The sequence below is a fragment of the Lissotriton vulgaris genome, chromosome 12 (genome assembly GCF_964263255.1).
Source record: "Lissotriton vulgaris chromosome 12, aLisVul1.2, whole genome shotgun sequence".
Taxonomy (NCBI): Eukaryota; Metazoa; Chordata; class Amphibia; order Caudata; family Salamandridae; genus Lissotriton; species Lissotriton vulgaris.
In genome coordinates this window covers 120,276,037-120,286,240 of record NC_141700.1, presented here as the reverse complement: position 1 = coordinate 120,286,240, position 10,204 = coordinate 120,276,037, and the positions used below count along the sequence as shown (strand labels likewise).

At 48.2% G+C, this 10,204-nt stretch overlaps 1 protein-coding gene across 3 annotated transcripts in view; it reads left to right on the top strand.

Annotated features, from left to right (window-relative positions):
* The first annotated feature begins 3,444 nt into the window (after window positions 1-3,444).
* CCL25 (C-C motif chemokine ligand 25) overlaps window positions 3,445-10,204 on the top strand; it is an 88,145-nt gene continuing 81,385 nt past the window's right edge. The window contains exon 1 of one of the 3 annotated variants that reach the window (XM_086947476.1): window positions 3,445-3,675. The gene's annotated coding sequence lies outside the window, so the exon portion shown is untranslated. Of the gene's footprint in view, window positions 3,680-10,204 lie in introns of all 3 variants that reach the window. The other 2 variants (XM_086947477.1, XM_086947478.1) reach the window with 2 other exon arrangements.

Sequence of the window (10,204 nt, the reverse complement as noted above, 5' to 3'; positions counted from 1 at the left end):
TAGAAAGGCAACAAAAAGAGTCTGTGAATAAAACAACAAGTGGGTTCGTTCAGGAAAAGGGGTTTTCTTGCACTAGCTGGCAGGTCGCGGTGTGCGTCCAAAAACGTAGTATTTAAAAAATGTTGTTATTGAAATATTGCGTGGCGACGGCTACTCTTGGTGGACCTCTGCACTATAGTCCTTTGTAGACAAAGGAGACTGTAGGCCGCATGGGTATGCTGGCATGGGCTCAGCTGGTAGTCAGTATCTCGTGAGCATGCAGTAACAAGGCGGGTGATTAGATCCTAAATCCGTTCAGGGAGCATCGATGGCGTACAATGTCCTGCAACTTAGTTAACATGGTACGTCCTGGGATCGGCTTGACTGGTCATGCGCCTTCCTCATTACCATCCAAAGTCAATATTTCCTTCCACTCCATAACTTTCAAAAAAACGCAGGGATTTCACACAAACTTTTCGCCGTTCAGCACTTTTTACACCTGGATCAGCCCAGCATACATTTAAAAATATGTGAAACCGAGGGAAAGAAATTGAAAATGTTCATGCACATTGTGGGTGTTTGCACGGCCCGCTTTCATGACTCTATCCTGTGCACACCTGCGCCTCCACACCTTGGCATGTTTTAGTGCACGAAAATGTGCACACTCTGCAAAGCCTCCATTTGTAACTGACGAAGACCCACATAAAACCCTCACCCTCACACCCCCTCACCCTTATCCTTACACCCCCTCACCCTCACACCCCCTCACCCTTACCCTCACACCCTCACACCCCCTCACCCTCTCTCACCCTCACACACTCACCCCCTCTCACCCTCACACCCCCTCTCACCCTCACACAACCTCTCACCCCTCACAAACCCACTCACCTTCACACAACCTCTCACCCCTCACCCTCTCACCCTCACTTACCCTCTCACCCTCACTTACCCTCTCACCCTCACACACCCTCTCACCCTCATACATCCTCTTACCCTCTCACTCTCACACACCCTCTCACCCCCTCACCCTTACCCTCACACCCCTCACCCTTACCCTCACCCTCACACACCCTCAACCCTCACACACCCTCACCCTCTCTCACCCTCTCACCCTCACACACACTCTCACCCCCTCTCACCCTCACACCCCCTCTCACCCTCACACAACCTCTCACCCCTCACACACCCACTCACCCTCACACAACCTCTCACCCCTCACACACCCTCTCACCCTCACTTACCCTCTCACCCACCCTCTCACCCTCATACACCCTCTTACCCTCTCACCCTCACACACTTCTCACCCTCATACACTCTCTCACCCTCACACACCCTCTCCCCCCCTCATCTTCACCCTCACACCCCCTCACCCTCATACCTCCTCGCCCTCACATCCCCTCACCCCCTTACCCTCACTCACCCTCACACCCCTCTCACCCACTCACCCTCACCCACCCTCTCACCCTCACCCACCCTCTCACCCTCACCCACCCTCTCACCCTCATTTACCCTCTCACCCTCACACACCCTCTTACCCTCACACACCCTCTCACCCCCTCATCCTCACAACCCCTCACCCTCACATCCCCTCACCCTCACATCCCCTCACTCTTCCTCACACCCCCTCACCCTCACACCCCCTCACCCTCACACCCCCACACCCTCACACCCCCACACTCCCCCACCCTCACACACCCCCACACCCCTCACCCTCACACACACCCTCACCCTCCCTCACCCTCTCACACCCCCTCACACCCCTCACACCCTTCACACCCCTCACCCTCACTCACCCTCACAGCCCTCACTCACCCTCACCCCTCACACCCCACACACCCTCACCCTCATCACTCAGTACCACCCCAGTATCACTCAGCACCACCCCAGTATCACTCAGCACCACCACATTATCACTCAGCACCACCACATTATCACTCAGCACCACCACATTATTACTCAGCACCACCACATTATCACTCAGCACCACCACATTATCACTCAGCAACACCACATTATCACTCAGCACCACCACAGCATCACTCAGCACCACCACAGCACCACTCAGCACCACCACAGCACCACTCAGCACCACCACATTATCACTCAGCATCACCACAGCATCACTCAGCACCACCACACCACCACTCAGCACCACCACACCACCACTCAGCACCACCACACCACCACTCAGCACCACCACACCATCACTCAGCACCACCACACCACCACTCAGCACCACAACAGCACCACTCGGCATCACCCAGCACCACCACAGCATCACTCAGCACCACCACAGCACCACTCAGCACCACCACAGCACCACTCAGCACCACCACAGCATCACTCAGTTTCACCACAGCATCACTCAGCACCACCACAGCACCACTCAGCACCACAACGGCACCACTCAGCACCACCACGGCACCACTCAGCACCACCACGCATCACTCAGCACCACCACAGCATCACTCAGCACCACCACATTATCACTCAGCACCACCACATTATCACTCAGCACCACCACAGCACCACTCAGCACCACCACAGCACCACTCAGCACCACCACAGCACCACCACAACACCACTCAGCACCTCCACAGCATCACTCACGGCCTCCACAGCATCATTCAGGGCCACCACAGCATCACTCAGGGGCACCACAACATCACTATGCGCTACCACAGCATCACTGAACGCCACAGCATCACTCGTCGCCACCACAACATCACTCTGCACCATCACAGCATCAATCTGTGCAACAATTCAACAACAACTGGGTCAAATATGTTCTCTCAATGTTTCAAGCTTTATTACAAATGTCACAAAAAGATGTTAATATTCCACTTCTGTTTTTGTTAATAAGGCCAGTGCCACTGGAAGTATACAAATTTGCAACCTTTTGCAGCATTTTCTGAATATTATGGATTTGCCACATTTGCCACACAATCTATCATCGGCTTCATGATAAGTCAATTTCAGCAACAAAAACAAATTTCTATCTCAAACGGATCAAAAGTTACTGAAAATGCAGTGTGCCTGACTGACTGCAACCTTTATGGTGGTTATTTCTGTATTTGGGTGTCAAAGTGGTACTAATGAGGTGAAACATTTACCCCGAAAGTGTTTATTTATATTAAAAAAAAGCAACATAATGAGGTAATACTATAAAAAAAATGTCCCGCATTACGTTGTATAATTTGCGTTTTCTTGGCACATAATTTAGTCAACCCAGCTGCATAAATTGGTCCTCCCAGATGCCCTGATGAAGACTCTTGGCACCAACCAACACATACCACTGCTGTGCAGCGTTTCTCCATCCATCTGAAAGTTAGAAGATCTCACTTGCTTTCACGACAGGCCCTGAGAAAGCGAAATTAATGCTGTCTTTGTTTGCACAGTATCAAAGTACAGCCGCAGGGGTAACACCTCGGTGTTTCTTATCTTTGTTTGACTGGAAGCGTGTTCACGCGAGGGTGGAAAGCTGATATTCACCGCCGTGCCAGCAGAGAGAGGCAGGTGAGGGCGGGGCTGCGGGCTATAAAGCGGGGTTGACTTCGCACCTGCATTCCCAAACAGGCGAGTCCTGACAGAGAAAAACCCCGTCCTTTCGCGCTCCTCCAAGCAGGCTTCCAGGCCCAGAAAGCCAACGCGAGCTCTCGGCTGCCCACTGCCTGACGCAGCCCTTGCGTCACTGAGGTAAGTGCCCAGCTTCTTGAGGCCCGCAATAAACTGCGGCCTTTTTTATTTGTTTTTTTACAAAATGTCGGTGACACCCTTTCTGTGTTCACCTCTTCACTTAAATCCTTGGTAAGTAATTTTTTTTCTCCAAAAAATAGCACCTGCAGGCAAAATTGGGCTCCGTGTTTGTGCACGCACTTTGGCGCCTCGTCAGAGATATGACGCACAATATAAATATATAAATGCAACTGCAATCGATGCAATGCGTTGTCAGTGTTTAATATGTGGTATTTGCCAGGAAGTAAAAGTCAGATTTCAGAGATATGGGTGAGTTACATACATTGTGCAAGGCCCTAAGGTCTTTGGGGACCTTAAAATCATCTCTACTGTAGCACATGGCCATAAAAAGGTCAAGATCCTTGTAAGTGGGCTGTGATGCGGTAAGTCTGTGTACACAGCCTGTAAGTCCGCAGGCCAGAACTTCAGGTGCATGCATTGATGTTTAATGTATACATCACGCTTGCAATTGTGCTTTATTTAATTAATACCTTGAACGCTGACTCAGCAGTTCAGTTGAGTTCTGATGGAATGTGCCTCGTCATTATTATAAACCAATTGGGATCTTGGAACTAGTTGTCTGAAGGATAAGTCGCAAAGATTTCTGACTTGGAACCTGAAATCATGTTTGGAAAATACTCAAGCTGCGAGGTTTGCAAATTTTAAATTAATGGGGCAGCATTATTAGCCCTCGGTGGTAGCAGAACACAGTGCAACCAATCAGGCGCCATCTGCCATCTTCACAAATAGCACATTTCCTTGAACTTGGCAAACTCTGGGTGCGGTCAAGAGTGAGATAATAACCCTCTTCAGTCCCAATTATTATTTCTGTCTTAGTCGTGATGGGTTAGCTAAAAACAGATGAAATCTGTGCCAATTAAATGGCACAATAAAATGAGAAAACAAGCAGAGAGAGAGGTGCAGCAATTCTGCACCCTTCTTGTTATTCCCCATTATTAACTCATTAACTAATAATTGTTTGGAAATGGTGGGGGTCATACAGTACAGAACCATTGCTGTGTAACTCATCTTCAACTCAGTTAAAAAAAAGAAATTCATCGATTTAGCCACAGTAAATCATAAAAGTACATGAAATAAAATTAATTGATAACAACTCAGCTGTGAGCAGTGTTCAAACTTTGTCAATCCTGTCTTGTAAAGGCTTGTTTTTCATCTTCTTGGTAGACACTAGCTCTGACAAAAGCAGCTACTCGCATGTAATAAACTATTACAAGTCACCGGTGACACAACAGTAGCCACCTGCGTACTGTCAGCGCACAGATCTTCATTTTCCTGCTTCCACACCCTCCGCCTCCTTCGTAAGACCTTCAAATGGATCCCCCTCGAACACCGAAAGACAGTCACTCACGACCTGGTCACCAGCAGACTCGACTAGGGCAACGCACTCTACGCCGGAATAACCAAAAACCTCATCCGCAAGCTACAGAACATCCAGAACGCCGCCGCAAGACTGGTCCTCAACCTGCCAAAACACTGTCACATCTCCCAGCACCTGCGCATACTCAACTGGCTCCCCGTCGAGGCGAGAATCACCTTTAACCCCATGGCTGCTAAGGCAATTCCCCTCCTGTGCTGGGAATTGCTATATTTCATTGTTTTATGACGAGCTGGGCTCGTCATCAGTGTATGAGGAGGCTACACCATGACGAGCCCAGCTCGTCATGAGTGTGGAAGGGGTTAAGATGCTCACCCACGCACACAAGGCCCTCCAAGGCACTGGACCAGCATAACTGAACAGCCGGCTCAAATTCCACGCACCCCAAAGGACCCTACGATCAGCCCAGCTTTCCTACGCCGTGGTCCCCCGCACCAGAAAGACCAGATCGGGAGGCCGCTCCTTCTCCTGCCTCGCGGCCAAAGCATGGAACGCCCTTCAGCTCCACCTCAGACAGACAACATCGCTCCCCATCTTTGCAAGAAACCTCAAAACCTGGCTCTTCGACAGACCCCCTCCTTGATGGAATGGAACCTGCACCGCCCCACCCCTAGCGCCTTGAGACCCTTACGGGTGAGTAGTTGCGCTTTAACAAACTCCTGATTGATTGATTGATTATCTTATATGTGGGCATGACTGGTTTTAAAATGCTCACATTGATAACCAGCCGCCCCCTGGTATCTGGCCATTTTACTGTAAACATTTGTATATGTTCAATACCTCTCAGATTGGACCCCTTTGCTAAAGCTGGTTATGTTCTACCTGTTATGAGCTGCAAATCTCCAAATGCCAATACCATCCCTCCCAGCTCGATAAACTGAGTGTCATTAACATGAGTAACAGTAGCACTGATTATTATTTCACTCAGAAAATGCCAAAAGCTGCCATTTTAGGCACCCTATAAAAGAGGGATTGGCATTACACCATGTTAGGGAACTGACGAGCTGGTGCAAGAGGAGAGAGTAATGCATGGATGTCTCTCTGTTGAAACTGTCAAACAGTAAAGTCTCTCTTCTGCCAATGGCCTTCTTGTAAATAGTAAGCAATGGTAAAATTAGAGAAAGGACCTTGGTCTTTTATCTCACAGGCAGCTTGCAGCCAAGGAGTGTAGAGATTAAAATATATTCAAACTTGGCAAAGTTCTGGGATGTAATTGGGGTCAAAGGGCATGTGATGCAATTCACCACAGGACTACCAGCGAATCAGCATCTCTTGTAAATGGGGCGTGGAAAGAGAATTTGATTTGTATATTCAGGGTCTTATGTACATGTCCATTGCACCGCCGGAGCGTCATTTTTAAAATGGGAAAAAGTGTTGTAACAGTGGCACAAGGGGCTTGTAAGTAAGCCCCTTAATGTTTTATCAAAGCAGCCAAGTAGTGTAGAGATTAAAATATATTCAAATATACCTGAGAGTGATGTAACGTCCTCTTGTAGACCCAAGACCTTCTAAAGGCGATCATCCACGGTTGGACTGGACGATTTGCCACACAGGCGTTTTGCCAGTGTACTGCAGGCTCGGGCTGCTGTGGGAGAGGATGGGCTACCATGACCCATCCACCCTGCCATGACCCGTCCACCCCACCATGACCCATCTACCCCGCCATGACCCATCCACCCCGCCATGACCCACCCACCCCACCATGACCCATCCACCCTGCCATGACCCATCCACCCTGCCATGACCCATCCACCCTGCCATGACCCATCCACCCCGCCATGACCCATCCACCCCGCCATGACCCATCCACCCTGCCATGACCCATCCACCCTGCCATGACCCATCCACCCCGCCATGACCCATCCACCCCACCATGACCCATCCACCCCACCTTGACCCATCCACCCCACCATGACCCATCCACCCAGCCATGACCCGTCCACCCCACCATGACCCATCCACCCCACCATGACCCGTCCACCCCACCATGACCCATCCACCCCACCATGACCCGTCCACCCCACCATGACCCACCCACCTCACCATGACCCGCTCCAGTCTCTGCCTTCTGCATTGTGATGCTCGATAAACCTTTCTGCACGGGTTGTTTTTGGTTTCCAGTCTGGCTTTGGACTCGCGCCCTACTTCTCTAAGGGCTTTAAATAACTGTTAGAAATGGGATTTCTGGTTGGCTGAGGCTTGCGCCAAAGTCAGGCAGAAACCACCACTCTAGTTAGGGCAAGGAAGTTACACTCCAAAAATAACCCCTGATCACCCTCTTAGCAACGTGACACGAGCAGTAAGGCTGATCCCGGAGGCAATGTAAGTTAAGTATTTGCGCACGCACCCACCAACAACATCCCAGGCCCCCCACAAATGGAACTCCACGCAAGGTTATATATAAAAATAGCCTTTGTATTACCATAAACACATTAGATAATCATCACACAGGTGCACTGTGCCAACTGGCACTGGGCAATATTTACAGGGGATTATATACATGGGACAGGGCCATGTGGACCACTGTCAGGAATATCACTTGGTAGAAATTAGCACTTAGAACATAGGAAAATTGTAGCATAAAATAGCACTTGTTGAACACAACCAGTAACGACTGGAAAACCCCTGAAGCCTAAAAATATCCCTGTACCCCAAAACCCAAACCTAGCCCTGAACCCTTAAATTAACCATGTACCCCAAAACCCAAACCTACCCCTGAACCCTAAAAATACCCCTATACCCCAAAACCCAAACCTAGCCCTGAACCCTAAAAATACCCCTCTACCCCAAAACCCATACCTATCCCTAAACCCTAAAACTACCCCTGTACCCCATAAACCAAAAATATATCTGAACCCTTAAAATACCCAAACACCCCAAAACATATACCTCAGTACCCCAAAACATATACCCCTATACCCATACTTACCTTACCCAAATATTTAAAAAAACATGCTTTTACCATTCATGCATTTACACCAGCTCACCAGCCAGCTCCAGCCAATCACAAGCCAGACAGTCAATTCACATTTATTACACAGACATGCCAACTTCTAGAAGTGGCACTTCCACACTAGACACATTAAAGCTGCACACATCATCGCGCAGCATTTAATCACACGAGTCCGCACATACCAAACTCGACCCTGCACTCTCCACGCATCAGGAACTACCATGGACACATACATTCCCCATTCATTCCTATGGGAGGGCAGGCCAATCTCACCACACGCACTCAGGGTGCGCACGCACTTTACACTGGGACACAGTGTTAAAGTGCGCAGAAGCCAAAAACAACTAACACCAAGTCACATACCAAAGCAAAAAGTTTAGGGGTGAACCTGCCAGAAGGGTCAAGTCCAACAACAACTTTGTGTCTCACAGTATTTTAATTACATATATTTGGGGTACCTTACCCATCCATAAGGCCTGAGTGACATCTTGGCCGATGGGTTACTTCAACAGTGACGGATATCCCGTCAACTGAAATATAAATCCCATAGGATACAATAGGATATATATTTAGGAGGACTGGATATCTGTCACCGTTGTGACATAGTAACCCGTCTGCCAAGATCTAAATCAGGTCCTTAGTTTTAGTTCGGCTTCTTGCACATTCTTCCTGTTAGATAGTTTTTTTAGGTGCATACCAATATTTGGGACATCATAAATATCATGAAAGTTTTCTCTAAATTCCCTATTGGAAATTGTCGAAAATCTCCAAGTCTGATTCATTGGTGGCTAATATGCCGATTTGTGCACGTCAGTAGCAAGCTTGTAGCTGAAAACCAATTTAATCAATTTCCCATACTGGATTGATCCAAACATAGATTGAACACAGTGATGACCTGTCAAGCTACATGTCAATCCTGAATCCCATTTCTGATGCTCCTGCTCCATATGAACTGAACTTCGTTTGAGTGAAAATAAGTTTTGCTCTTTCAAATGTGGCTGTGGATCGAAGGTTGTGTCATGACATGTTATGTCTTCACATCTAACATGTGCTTCGATTGGAATTCCATCGAGCATATTATCAAGCCCATTATCGCCGCTTTATCGGCCGTTTTCGGCCGATAAAGCGGCGATAATTTTAGCGCACAGGCTTGATAATATGCCCCTCTGTTCTCATGCAGACCCTGAGGATTCTACAATTTCAATTTCTACCCCAGTGGTTGCAAAGAGGGCTAGTAAATGAAGCGGGGGCTGTCACAGCTCTCCAGGCAACATCCTGGAAAGTGGAATTGCTTTTCATAAAGGTAAGAGTACCTGCAAAGCATATTGCAGATAGAAAAAATGATATTTTAACATGTTTGGCACTGTTTAGGTTGTTAGATGAAAACCCCAAAGTCAGAAATTGCTGGTTATAGGGGACAAGGCCCCCTGTGACGTTTAGGTACCAGTAGGTACTAGTTTTCCACTGCACAGCAGCTCAAAGAAATCAAAAATAATAAGTGTGGTGGACATTTTACATATTTGTTACATTGCAGTTGTATGTATAAAGGGGAAATGTGTAATTTAAGTCCCCAATGGAGTAATCAGCAACTTATGGCTGAGATACCCGCCACCCCCTCTCAACACAATCCCCAAAAGGAGGGAAACCGGAAACAGTCTTAAAGTTTTTGGATGTGGGATGGAGTGACCATCCCGCGGCCGTATTTATTAAAACAAAAAATTAAAACATTAAACGTTTTCATATTATGTACAATTTCATTATCACATTACGATGTTTGGCTAACCTTAACATAATCTCTAATACAGAGGTTCTCCTAGCCGAACTAGCATCCTACAAAAACATTCTCTAAGAACACTGAAATTGTACATCCTAACGTTTAAGGGCCAACGGCAAGGTCATAACCGGTGTCAAGATCCCTAACCAGACTTACCCCTCCCACTTGGGAAGGGCGACAGCACAGAGGCTTACCTCAAGTGCAACTACTAACAATTTCCCTTGTCTTGACGGGGGCACCTAAGACTCGACGCCATTTAAAGGTCGTTCGAACACTTGTGCGTGGTATCTAGAAGGTATCGTTGACCTCTCCCCACCCCACACAACTTACCGCATCTGCCGTCGCAGATGACACTGGCCCCGGGAAA